This window comes from Suricata suricatta, chromosome 10 (assembly GCF_006229205.1).
Source record: "Suricata suricatta isolate VVHF042 chromosome 10, meerkat_22Aug2017_6uvM2_HiC, whole genome shotgun sequence".
Lineage (NCBI taxonomy): Eukaryota > Metazoa > Chordata > Mammalia > Carnivora > Herpestidae > Suricata > Suricata suricatta.
In genome coordinates this window covers 14,566,883-14,581,111 of record NC_043709.1, presented here as the reverse complement: position 1 = coordinate 14,581,111, position 14,229 = coordinate 14,566,883, and the positions used below count along the sequence as shown (strand labels likewise).

Genomic DNA, 14,229 nt, shown 5'->3' with positions numbered 1-14,229 from the left:
GCGTCTTGTCTCTTGTTTATACATTAGGTGGAGTGGAAAGTATGTACACATGGTGTAGACACACAGACACACGCATATACTTTTATATACAGAGCGAAACAAAGCAAGAGGCTTTTCGCATTTCTCCAGCTCTAACCATAATACGTTGTTTTAGTTTGCTGGAGTGAATGATTATCCACTCCATAGAAAATTACTATTTTGGTTTTTGCTAAAGGATGGTTTGTTCTACAGTAGAGAAGTACAAAAAGACTAAGTTTCCAAAAAGAGTATTTCTGTCCTATAGCAGAGCACAAGGGTGTGGAAGACAGAGGGGTCCAGACTCCTGCCTTTACACCCCTCTCTGCCCTGGACAAGCCGTTTTACTGGGGGCAAATCCCTTCTCCAAATTCCAGACTTGTCAGGGATAATTGCTCATCTATAAAAGAAATAGTAAAGAAGAAACCCTTACCTTCTATTTACTACTCTGCAGTCTGACCTACAGTAACCCTGGGAAACTGAGAAGGCAGGTTTGAGGTCAGATGGAGTCAAGTTAAGACTCAGCTTGGCTGCTCCCGCTGGTGACTCAGCCTCTGGGGCCCACATTTTCTCCTCTATGAAATGGGGTTAATAATGGTACCCACTTTCTAGGGTTGCCGTCAAGATTAATAAAGGGGTGCCTGTGAACACTTCAGTTGAGTGTTTGTCACATAGTATGCCCTTGACAAGGGTTAGCTGTAATAATAGTAACAATAATAATAATTTCCAAAATAGTACAATGTCAAAAGATTGTCAAAATAACAAAATAATGATCAAATAGCAATGATTATCAAAACCACCCTGTGCCAGAAGAGATGGGAAGCACAAAGCAGAGGACACAGTCTATGACCTTGAGGAGACAAATGTATAAAATATGAAAACAATAAAAGCCAGTGTGAACTGAGTGCCAGGGAGGGGCAGAGAGAGATGATGTCAGGATTCAGAGGGGGGTGAGAGCCCCTCAGACTAATGTGGCCGGCACAGTCTTCCCAGACGTGGTCAGGAGTGAGCTGGGCCTTACTACATCCGGTGGGAGGAAGGATGGTGAGGTTCCCAGGAGAAGATGTAATGAGCTTTCAGAGGTCAGTACACAGACGGCTTTGACGGAGCAGAGGGTTTTTAATAAAATATAAGGGGGGCAAAGGCCTGTCTAGTTTCTTGCTCAGAGAATACAAATAAAAACCATTGTTGTCTTCTTACACAAAATTCTAAATCTGAAATTTATTTCAGGGAATGGCTGGCTTTGTACTGAGGACTGTGGTGCTGCGGCTTGACCATCAACGTGTCTGCACCTTCCTGGGGCATGTATGTAACTTCCAGACGCAGCCTGGGGCTGGGCTGGGGACAGGGGGTGGTGGATGTGTTCACAGGGGCCAATTCTAGCTGTCCAGCTGGACAAGTAGCCAGAGAATTTTGCTGGAGAAGGTGAATCTTCCTTGTTATGTCTCTTTCATGGGCTTGCTCTGTTATCTGTGGTTTGGCTCCCCTGTGGTGGTCACATAGGTGTCCACATGTCCAGAATTATTCTATAGAACATGTCATGAGTCTGTCTGGATGCTGAGTCTTAGGGTTTCTTGAGATTCTGTAATGGGAAAAATTAAGACACACACACACACACACACACACACACACACACACACACTAACGAACTTAGCTAAAGGAAATAACACCAACAACACCAGATTTCTAAAGACCCACTGAAGGAAATTATGGTGAAGCGAGGAGGTTGTGTGGAGGGAAGGTGGGAGTGGTCATCCAAGAATGGGAAGAAGTATGGAGATGGGTTCCCAGATTGGAGGGTGACTGAAGGACGTCATGTCCTTGTACTATGGGACCGCTCCCGAGAGGTTGTCTCTGGGGCTATTTTGCAGAGCAGCATCGAGGAGATGGATGGTGGAAACCAGTCCTCAGAAGACAATGCATGAAGGGGTTAAGCTGGTGACTCCTACAGCATGATAATCTCCTCTTATCCAGTTTTCTGGCCTCACTAATTCCAGAATTCTTGAATTACCCAATGAAGAGGAAGAGAGTGGTCTACCTTCCCCTCCTCCACCACCCTCCTCCCCCACGTACCCTTTACTCAGTTCCCAATATATCTCCTGCCAGCCAAGGGAAGGTTGGGGGCTTGCAGCATAAATTATATTAGATTTCAAGAAGTGGGGTGCTGTGACATATCTTGCACCCTAGATGTGTGGACTAAATTCTTTGCCCACTAAACTTCTACTCTTAAGTTAACTCTAAGCAATTGGCTAAAGGAATAAATTGACTTGCTTCTATCCCACTGTTTTTCCATGTGAAAAGGCCAGGCTAACCCAGAAATCTCTGTGGCTAGCCTTTCAAGAAGGCAGCCAAGTTTCCTAGCTCTCTCACCATAGTCTAAAGATGGATGGTTGAGCAGGCCTGTCCCCTGAGAGCAGAGACTGCTCAGGAACCCGGCCAGGTGACAAGCAAGTATGGTATTTGTGCTTAGCAGGCCCACATAGTTCAAGGCCAAGGGGTCACATTTACAACTGCAGAACTTACAAAGCAACTCTCCAAGAACAATTTTGTGACCCTTGAAATCCTGAGCTAGATCAAGGGGTCAGAGCACAGAAGAGAGAATCTGTGGGAAAGATTCCTTGGGCAGGTGCTGTGCAAGTCCTTTCTGTCCCCAAGGAGGGTGGGCAGTTCTACCTCCTTCACCCCAAGTCTAGTGCAACCATTGCTACAGTCAATTTTATCATATTTTCATCACCCCAAGGAGAAACATCCCTATTAGCAGTCACTCCTCATTTGCCCCCGAGCCTCATAACCCCAGGCATCTACTGATTTACTTTCTGTCTGTATAGATTTGCTTAATCTAGGTATGTCATACAAAAGGAATCATAGGTAATGTGGTATTTGTTAATTAGCTTCATTCACATAGCATATTTTCACAGCTCATTCATGCTATATCATGTATCAGGGCTTTATTCCTTTTTCTTGCCCAATAATATTTCACTATATGAGTGTATCACATTTTGCCTATCCATTACCAGGGCTGTTTCCACTTCTGGCTATTATGAATAATGCTGCTATGAATATTAGTATGCAAGCTTTTGTTTGGACACATGCTTTCATTTCTCTTGGGTATACACTTAGGTCTATGTTGTAACCTTTTGCAGTCACTGAATTACTTTTAAAGAAATGAGGGGAGGGGGCACTTGGGTGGCTCAGTTGGTTGAGTGTCCGACTCTTTGTTTCGGTTCAGGTCATGGTCTCATGGTTTGTTGCTTTGAGTCCCACATCAGGCTCTGAGCTGACAGCACAGAACCTGCTTGGGATTCTCTCTCCCACTCTCTCTGCCCCTCCCCACTAGCTCTCTCTCTCTCAAAATAAATAAACAATTTTTATAATGTTAAAAAATGGTGGAAGACAAATATAAAATTGTGTTTTGATTATGTCACACATTGTGCTTGTTCAACATGCAGATTACAGATAAACTGAACCCCCACTCCACACCCCCTTCTGCCACCCCATTGGGCCCCAGAGGTCAGTCATAGAGGGAGGAAGAGGGAGGAAAGGAGGAGAGAGAGAGAGAGAGAGAGAGAGAGAGAAAGAGAGAGCACAAGAGAGCACAGGCAAACAGGAGTTTAAAGACAAGGTATAGAGGCACCAGATGAGACCTCAGGTGTAGTAAGAATCAGATAAGAGAAGTGACTTGGACCCAGAGGTCTATGAAGAAATTGAGCTAACAAATCTGTGCTTGGAACTGACTTACTCAATACTCAACCCTTATGTGACTGCTATGTGGCTACTATGTGCCAGGTGAGGTTATGATAATATGCACATTGTTTTACCTAATCCTCATAAACATGCGAGGTGGCTATCATACTATTTTACAAAAAAGGAAACTCAAGTTCAGGGAGCTGAGTTGGCCAGGGTCATGCAACTCTGACTGGCAATCTGGGATCAGGAACCTTGTCTGCCTGACTCTGAGGCCAATGCTCTTAACTACTACATGCCTCTCAGTTGGCCTGGTCTCTTGGACTTAACTTTCCAGCTTCTGATTTTGTCTGCTTCCAAAAATCCCTTCTATGTGGTGAGGTGTGCTGGTAAAACAGTTCTCAAAAAAAAAAAAAAAAAGAAAAGAAAAGCTAAGATATGTAGTTGTGCCAACAAGATAACATCACTTTAACAACTAGCTTATAAAATTCCTGAATATTTAACAACCGGCATTCAAGAGGCAGTATTAGCAATGTCAGCACATCTCTGCTTCTATGCCTTGGAGTTGTATGAATCTTTGCTCTTAGTCTTTAGGATCTGATCACCAAAGTTCCAGAACAATATCATCCTGAGTATTCTGGTAAACTGAGGGGCTTAACCTATAATACTAACTCAACAAACCATTTTGGGGGAAAGACATGTTTGTAGAACTTGATGTTTCATGGCTCACAGAAATAGAAGCAAAATTATGTTAAAGAAATGAACTAAATTTGTATGCATTTTCTCTTTTACCTCTAAGTAATAGTTAACATACTTTTAGGCTTATTCCAGAAATGTCAGTTACAAGCCCATGACCATATGATAGAAGTTAAAGCTGACAGAAACCAGACTTTCTTCAACACAGTATTTCTTAAACTGGGGTCTGTATGTTCTACAAGAATTTTAAAATATAGGACTTCTTTTTCATGGTAATCTTTAAAAACTTTATCAGCTATAAAGATAAAATTTCTTTTTGTGCACAATTCACAGCCATTTAGCAAACATCTTTAGTTTCTTATGAGAAATGAATTCTTTGGGGGTGGGGGTTACTTTTTTTTCATTTAAAATGAATATGTACATTCCTCATGGATGAAAAATCCTGTTCCATCCCTTGGAATCTGATCACCTTTGGAAAAAAATCACCCTTCCATATTGTTTCCAGATTTTTTACAGATTCCTTCCAGATTTATTCAGCTTCTTTTGTTTTCACACAAACAGGCAACCTGTAACAACCCTCAACTCTCACTGTGCAACAGATCAGAGAGAGCTGTATAAGTTGGCAATCTATAATCTTCCAGCCAATTTCATGTGGTTCACCAGAGCAAGATCTGCAGGAATGGTATTTCCTAGCTGCTAATGACCAACTTCATTATCACGCCGCCCTGAGCTAACATTTTGCCTTTGGCTTATAATGGGAGTCATTAGATTCTAGAAAATTCTCTTTCTGTCCTGTTTCTAAATTTTATTTCCCCAGAATCATAGAGAATACAAATTCTCCTGAGCTTTGCATGTAACACGTGAAGGTGTGGACGAAAAGAGAAGTTGCATCATCCCCGTGCTGCGATGCCCGCATACAACACTGACCCAACTGAAGGAGCCAAGCTCCAGATGGACACTGCAGCTCAAACTCACTTGCGTAGCAAGTTAGGAAATTAACTAAATAACAGTAACATTCTTTCTCTCCTCTCCTTTCCACTCTTCACTTCCCTCTGTAATGAAACAGCTTAAGCTCAGCACTTTAGCTCCCTCATGGGGGCAAAAGTTTGACAATTCCATTCTCTTGTGACCCTCTGATCAAAAGGAGAAGTCTCTTTTATTCTAAAAACTGTTTCTCATCAAGGCCATTGTATTTCACTGAAGATGCAACGTTCCCATACACTATGTCCCGAAATGGTAGTTTAAAGACGCATCCTTTAAAAAAGGCAAAAGGGGCACTTTAAGGAGAACCCAATTGCGCTGTAAGTGGATCCATTCCTATATTGAACAAAATAATTGTGGCGTCGTCAGATAGCAGGTCGCTAGTGTTGTAGACATAAAATCATCCAATGAATCAAAATGAGGGTCAAATCTTCCCTAAGTGGTCATTCTCTTGTTTAATTTGTGTGTTCCTTCTTCATAATTAACCCAATAATGGAAAGTTTGAATGGAAATATTCATAGCAATTTAAAAATATTGATGGAATGCCTTGTAGCTGCCTAGCAATTACTAACCGCTTTAGAGGCTCAATTCAATTGACTTCAGCACACGCATGCACAAAGCTCTGTGACAGGTGATGTGGGACACAGACAGGTGGTTCCTGCCTTCAGAGAGTGGAAGAGAAGCAAGTCTAGAAATAACCAGAATCAATCTTATTGACAAGGTACTGTGCTAGATGTTGGAGGTGCAACATGAGCCCAGGAGAAATGGTACTTCCCATAATAAGGGCAAATGCAATGTTAAAGTTCGTTCGTTCGTTCATTCGTTCGTTCGTTCGTTCGTTCGTTCCTTCCTTCCTTCCTTCCTTCCTTCCTTCAACAAATATTTATTCAACATCTATTGTGTGTCAGCTGCTATTCTTAGAGCTGAGGATATAGCCATGAAATCTTAATAATAATCATGGAGATTATGTGTTATTGGGGAGTAATGTTATGCCCAAGTTTGTAATATCGCCCCAGAAAAAGACCAGAGACTACCAGGGAGACCAAGTCACACCTGCAAAAACAAAAGGCTTTATTAGGGGCTTAAGCTTGGGCTCACAGACTCCACCAACCTGCTGGCCACGTGGAGAAAGAGAGCCCCGAACAAAGACAGGGTAGGGCCTTTATGAGTTTGGGAAGAAGCTTTACAGGAAATGACGACATAGGCACAGCGCTCCAATCCCTACCCCCCCATCAATACTGGCAGTTGTGGGAGCCAATCACAACATTTAGATTATTGACCAATCACATTGGGCCCAGGACCCTTACATAGGCCGTGACTAGGCCCGCCCCTCGAAAGGTCAAAGGTGTCAGCTGGCCTTCCTGATTGGGCGCCCCAGGAGTTGTCCCTCCTTAATGAGCGCCCTTTCATATGGAGAAGCCGGTACCTTCCCCTTTAAGTACAGGGGAAGGCTGAATCAGACCTGCGTCCTTACAGTAGAAAACAAATATATAGTTTCAGGTAGGGGCAAGTGCTGTGAAGAATATAGGAAGGGATACATAGATTAAAAGTGATGGTGGGGGAGCTAGTTTAGAAAGGGTGGTCACGGAAGTCCTCTCGGGGAAGACTTTTGAGCAGAGGTCTGATGGTGAGAGAGACTTGTCACTTGCCATAATCACGTGATTATGATTTTAGAACAACTGATTGGATGGAGCCCACCCACATTAGGGAAGACAATCTGCTTTATTCAGTCTGTTGATTTAAATGTTAAACTCATCCAAAAACACCCTCTCGGAAACATGTAGAGCAATGTTTGACCAAATATCTGAACATCCAGTCAAGCTGGCAACATTAAAATCAACCAGCACACTGACAGTGGGGTGTCCTCTGCCTCTTTTTTCAGCCCCGCCTCTCAGTTACTCTTCCGCATTCTCTGCACCTCATTCTGGACCCCCAGTTGCATTCCAATCACCTCCAGCTTTTCCTGCGTTGGTCCAATGGGGTCCCTCCTCCATCTCTGTCTGTCCAGCTCCTGCCCAATCATTGAGGCCAATACCACCTCCACCTCCTTGGGTGATGATATCTCACCTCTCCTTTGTTTATGTCTCTCTTTGGCATTTAACATACTTCCCTCATGGCATTGTTATTTATATAATTTATAATTGAAGTGAGATGCTTAGCAAGGACAACTTTCTCTCCTTCACTCTTCTGAGAGATGTTTCATGAATTCACCTGGGAACCACTGGAAGGTTGGAATCCCTGGTGCAGCTGTTTTACAGGAATGAATTGCCTTGTCGAATGGTTAACTGTCTCTTGCTTCCTTGTCTGGAAAGTGATAGTACCTACCTCCCAAGATTAAATGTGATGATACATCGAAAGCACCCAGCACAGAATGCAGTGAAGAGAGAACCCTCCATAAACAAGAGTTATTGCCAAGGGCAGGGAGAGAGCCTCCCTCAGAGAAGTAGAGACAGCTCCCTTGAGTCCTGTGGGGAGTTTCTCACAGGAGATGGAGCAGACAGCTCCAATTGACTAGAAAGGGTGTGAACTGGGAAATCAATCCTTTGTTTAAGGTTGAAGAAGAACTGGTCTGACCCCTCTGTATTTCCCAGCAAAGGGCAAGTGGTTTAGGGTGTGAAAGAGGATGATGCTTAAACGGTCCTGATATAACCATCCAGGGACGCTGGCACAAGGAGGCAGGGAAGGGGGTGGAAAGGGCTGTGTGTGGGGTGGAAAGCACTGAGGACTTGGGAAGATGGAGACTTCTTGATCCTGCACAGCATGTAAGAGGCAGAGGGCGTGGCCTGATATCACTTGGAGGACCCTGGCATCCTTCTGTCCTGGGAGCTGACCTGGAGTTCTGACAGAGGCAGAACTTTAGAGTAAGCCACTTTTTCCTATCAGGGCTCTGGGAGTTTCTACCTCAACTTTATTTATTTACATTTTTTCACTTCACTTATTTCAAATTAAATGTAATATTAAAGTATAACCCACATGCAGAGAAAAGTGCAAAAATCTAATTGCAGTAGCTCAACAAATTTTATAAAGTGAACCCAGCCATGTAGCCACCACCTACATCAAGATATAGAACATTGCCAGCCACCCAGAAGCCTCCCACTCCTGCCCTGTAATTAACCTTCTAGAAAGTCATCACTAGCCTGCATTGGACAACATAGATTCATTTTGTCTGTTCTTCATCTAAATGGAATCATACAGTACATGCTCCTTTGTGTCTGGCTTTTGCCTGAGTTATTTTTGTGAGATCCATTCCTTTATTATGTAGAATATTCAAACATTCTCATAACTGACTAGATTTTCATTGTATGAATATGCTGGAATTTATTTGCCTATTCTACTGTTGATGCCCATTTAGATTGTTTCTAGTTTGGGGCTTTTGTGAACAATACTTCTATAAACATTCTAGAACATCTCTTTTGTTTTCATTTTTGTTGAGTAAATACCAAGAAATGAAATTACTGGGATGTAGGGAATGCATATATGTAGTTTTAACAGTGCATCGGTGTGCCAATTTACACTCCCACAAAGAATGAATGAGCATAACAGCTCCACCACACCAGCATCTCAACATCATTGCCAATGTTTGCTGTTGAAACATTTGACCTTAGTCATTACACTGAGTGAAGGTAAAGATAACCAACTTTTCATAGCTCTGGAATGTAGCAGTGGAAGCCATTGCCAGAATGGGTCTGACCCATTACCCCTGAGATTTCCAAAGTGAGGTACGCTTTCCAAAAATAGCACAAACCAAGGGATCAGGGGATAAAAGGGAACTTCCATTTGTTTGCATTGAAAAAACAGCTTAAGATCTAATTCATATACCATAAAATTCACCAATTTAATGTATACAATTCATGGCTTTAGTAGATTTACAAATATACACAATCATTATCATAGCCATTTTAGAATAATTCATCATCTTGAAAAGAAACCCCAAACCCTTAGGTACTACCCTCATATCACTGGGTACCCCTACTAGTCTTAAATAATCACTAATCTACCTTCTGTCTCTCTAGATTTCCCTATTTTGTAGATTTTCATATAAAGGGAATCATATCTCATGTGGTCTTTTGTTACTGGCTTTTTTTTACTTAGCATAATGTTTTCAGGTTTCATCCATGTAATAATATGCACCCTATAGCTCATTCCTTTCTATGGTCAAAATACTATTCCATTGTATGGACTACATGTATTTTTAATTATTTTTAAATGTTAATGTTTTCTGTGTTTTATAATATAACATAGTATACTAGTATGAAATTTAATATATTGATATAAAAGGACTACGGTTTATAAGTTAGTAGATGTATACACACAAACATACATACACTGGGGAGACAACCTCAAAGGCTTTACTGATAGAAGGTCACCATCAATAGAGTTTGAAGATTTCTGCATTAGCGCCCATGTTCTCTTTCCCTTGGGTTAAAAGTAGAATTTACTTCCCTTTTGAGCCACCTAAGCTCCAGAATTTGTTTCAGATAATCATGGTGGAAAAAGGAGCCAAAAGAGTGTGTATTTTTGATAATGTGGTAAACAGGGGCTCCAGGTAGTTTGAATTCAGTTTAGAAAAATAAGAGAGATTTGACTGTGTTAAAAAGCTGTTCAGTTGAAAATTATATTATTCTCCCTGTAGTAACCTCCAATAGTAGAAACCTTGCTTCTCTAAAGTTTTGGTCAGGTTCAAGAGTCTAGCATCAAAATCCAGTGTGGTTCTTCCGTCAGAACATCCTTTCTGCTGCCTCTGTCTCTGGCGATGCTTGACGCTTGGGGAGAGCCTAACCTCCCTCAGGAAGGGTCTCAATGAGGGCCCTTTTGGTTGCAAATAACAGAACCTCACTCACTCACACAGTGGTTCTCCCTGGAGGTGTGATTTTGCCTCCACTCCCACCCTACCCTCATTGGGCACATTTGGCACTGTCTGACAAATGTGACAACTGGAGAGTGCTACTAGCATCTGGCGGGTCAGCCCCAGGGATGCTGCTAAACATCCTATGGTATGTACACATGCCAGTCCCCAGCAGCAAAGAATTATGCTGCCCTAAATACCAAGAGTGCTCGTCTTTCTCCCTCTCTCCTCTGCCTCGGTCTCTGTCTCTGTCTCTCTCCTTTCTCTATGGTAGAGATGTGGTAGCCCATCTTTGCATCTAAGAGTAAGTTTTATTCTCCCCTGTTTATAGACTGGCTGTCTGTTTGACCAAGCAGCGGCAGGAGATGACCACACACAGCTTCCGAATTCACACGGCCTTAATTCAAGTCATCAGTGAAGATGATGAGCATCCCTGAACCACAATTCCAAAGGAGAGGGACCATAATTCACCCAGTTTGGAGAGCTGCCCACCTCTCAACTCATCTGTTACAGATGGGTGGCAGGATCACTGTCTCACATCATTGCCAGGTCCTATTCCTGTGGATCAGAAGGTGGCAATTCTCGGGGCGCCTGGGTGGCTCAGTCAGTTGAGCGTCTGACTTCGGCTCAGGTCATGATCTCACGGTTCATGGGTTTGAGTGCGTTGGGTTCTGTGCTGACAGCTCAGAGCCTGGAGCCTGTTTAGTATTCTGTGTCTCCCTCTCTTTCCATCCCTCTCCTACTCATGCTCTGTTTCTCTCTGTCTCAATAATAAATAAACATTAAAAAATTTAAAAAAGAAGGCAGCAATTCTCAGAGAAATGAGCGTCTGGGTTAAAAAGCATTCTGGCTAACCATATCACAACACCTGTCATGCTTCCTGGAAAATTATCTCTACCCTCTTTTGCCTCCTCCACTGCATCATAAGCTCCCATAGGGCTCCTCTCCACAGCACACTGCCTGGCAAGTTGTGAGCACTCAATGAAGCCTCCTTAAACGAGGGAGCATTTATTCATTTGCTTTCATTCCTACGTGATGACAAAAGCCCCTGTTTACAAACCTGTCAATGAAATACTACAAAACAAAATGCAGTATGTAAACCACAACAGTGAGGATAGGCGTCAGAATCTTGGAAAGTGTGTACCCTCATTGAAAAGGGAAGCTTGGGAAAGTTTCCTTATAAGGTAATCACTGTCCATCACGGGCAGTACAGCTGTTACATATGAAAGTACTGGCATCAGACCTCATCATGGAAGATGATTTAAAACCTCACTTGGCATTTCCTTCTGCATTTAAAAAGCAGAACAGAAAACAAAACAAAACAAATGACATCAGATCCTGCAGCCTCAGAGACAGCCTCTGTGTTGGGATGCCTACCTAAAATCTCTTTGGTTCAGGCTTTATTGTCTGAAACCTGCTATGCAAAAGTCCTCCATGGTGAGATCAGAGTGAGCCTAGAAGTTTCAGGTGAAAACAATATTAAATCATTGTTAAGGGTTAAATTGTGTCCCTGCCCCACTCCTCCCCCTGCCAAATTCATATGTTGAAGCCCTAATCCTGAGGACCTCAGAATGTGAGTGTATGTGGAGATGGGACCTTTAAAGAGAGGAGATTAAGTTAAAACGAGGCTGTCAGGGTGGGCTCTAATCCCATCTGATTTATAAAAAAAGATTAGGACACAAGTGTATGCACGGAGGGAAGACCTTGTAAGGACGCAGCAAGATGGTAGCCATTGCAAGCCAAGGAGAGGGACCTCATAAGACACCTTGACTTTGGACTTTCTGACTCCAGAACAGTGAGTAAATGCATTTCTGTTGTTTAAGTCACCCAGTCCGTGGTGTTTTGTTATGGCAGCCCAGGCAAACTAATAAAATCATTTTTTCTCATGGCTTTTCATCTTTCCAAGTATACTTTTATTATTTGTTTATTATTGCATGTAAATTGCTTCATTGAACCAGCACAGGAAAAGCACAGATAATTTACCTCTGTAACAAGTTTCTCAGAGATCCCCAGAAAGAAAGCCTGAGAAAACTAAGGATTAGGGCCCATCCTAATCCAGGATGACCTCATTTTAACTTGATTACATCTGGAAAGACCCTACATCCAAATAAGATCCTATTTACAGGTACTGATGGTTAAGACTGAAGTGTATCTTTTTTGGGTGATACAATTCTACCTGATAAAAAGGGTTACACTTGGGGGTGCCAGGGTGGCTCAGTTGGTTGAGTTTGAGCCCCATGTTGGGCTCTGTGCTGACAGCTAGCTCAGAGCCTGGCGCCTGTCTTCGGATTCTGTACCTCCCTCTCTCTCTCTGACCCTCCCCTGCTCACACTGTCTTTCTCTGTCTCTCAAAAATAAATACAAAACATTAAAAAAACAACAACAACAAAGGGTTACACTTGAAGGGAGTTGGATAGTGATTGCAAGAAGCAGGAAGAACCTTCTGGAATGCTGTGATGTTCTTGTTCCTGATCTGGGTGCTGGTTACACTGTGGTTTCCGTTAACAAAAATTCACCCAGCTATTCCTCTCTGATATGTGTGTGTGCTTTTCTCTAAAGATGTTATGCTTCAATAAAAATATTTTTTAAGTCAACTTCGTTTAGAATTTACACTTGTTTATTCTTGTGATTTATGTTTCTCTAAAATATTAGGAAAAAGCAAATCTATCAATGTCTCAAAATAAGGTAAAAAGAAGACTGTAATTGAATATATCACCATGGGCTTTGATTTCTCCCTTTTATCTGTGATCGAGAAACCTTATAATGAGTAAAAGTCACATGTATTCATTATTTTGAAAGTTGAACTGATATGTTATTCGTCACAGCAGCATCCATCTATATTTGAAAAATATTAGTACACCAATGTCCCAGGCATTATATATTTATTTACAGATTATGCTTGCCTGCCATATGGATTCACAGGCACCTTGCGTTATTTGCTCCATGGCCACCCTGGGGTCACAGGGTGGGAATCACCTGACTAAGCCTAATATGCGATGGTGAAGAGTATGGAATTTGGAGTCAGACTGGCTGGGTTGGAATCCCAGACTGTCACTTTCTTGGTATATGAATTCGGCACGTGCCTCAGTTTTTCCACCTATAAAAAGGAGTGATAATAGCAGTATTATAATCATAGGATATTGCACTAAGATAAGACATGTGAAACATAGAAATTGTGAGTTTCTGTTATATAGTAACTGGGCCAGATTATATACAAGTATTAGCCATCATCATTATCATCAACATCATCAGGATTTGCAAGTCTGTGGTTATTGCCAGGGTGAGGGTCCAAGGCAGGCAGCTGCCCTGCCCCTGACTGCAGTAGATATTAGGGGTACAGATTATTTTAGGAAGAAGGTTCTCACCTGTTGGTTATTGTAAATTATGCTGTTGTGAACATGATGAACATGGGAATATACAAATATCTGTTCCAGTCCCTGCTTTTGTGTATATACCCAGAAGTAGAATTGCTAATCACATGATAATTCTGCTTAATCTTCTGAGGAACCGCCATACAATTTCCCATAGCCACTGCACCATTTTACAGTCTTGCAGCAGTGTACAGGGGTTCCATTTTCTCCATATCCTTGTCTGTTTATTTGCTAATAGCTGCAATGATAAATCTGTGCGTTAATTTAGCTGGGTCTTGGTGCCCAGAGAATTGGTCAAACATTATTCTGGGTGTTTCTGTGAGAATGTTTTTGGATGAGACGCACAGTTAAGTCAGTGGGCTTTGACTGAAGCAGATTTCCTTTCACAACGTGATTAGGCCTCAACCAATCAGTTGAAGACGTAAGCAGAACAAAAAGTCCTACCCTCCAGAGTTGTGGGAATTCTCCAGCAGTTGACTTTCAGACTAGAGCTAAGATATTGGCTCTTTCTGGAGATTTTGTACTTGCTAACCTCTATAACCATGTGACTCAACTCCTTATAATAAATAAATATATAATCAATATTATGTGTACTAATAGATATTAAATATATAAATTTCTATTGATCCTGTTTCT

The 14,229-nt window shown here is 42.0% G+C and overlaps 1 long non-coding RNA gene across 1 annotated transcript; it reads left to right on the top strand.

Annotated features, from left to right (window-relative positions):
- Positions 1-1,005: 1,005 nt before the first annotated feature.
- On the top strand, positions 1,006-10,839 carry LOC115303509. The gene is made up of 3 exons (XR_003914092.1): positions 1,006-1,097; positions 1,246-1,320; positions 10,554-10,839. It is a non-coding gene; the product is annotated as an uncharacterized LOC115303509 (long non-coding RNA).
- The last annotated feature ends 3,390 nt before the right edge of the window (positions 10,840-14,229 follow it).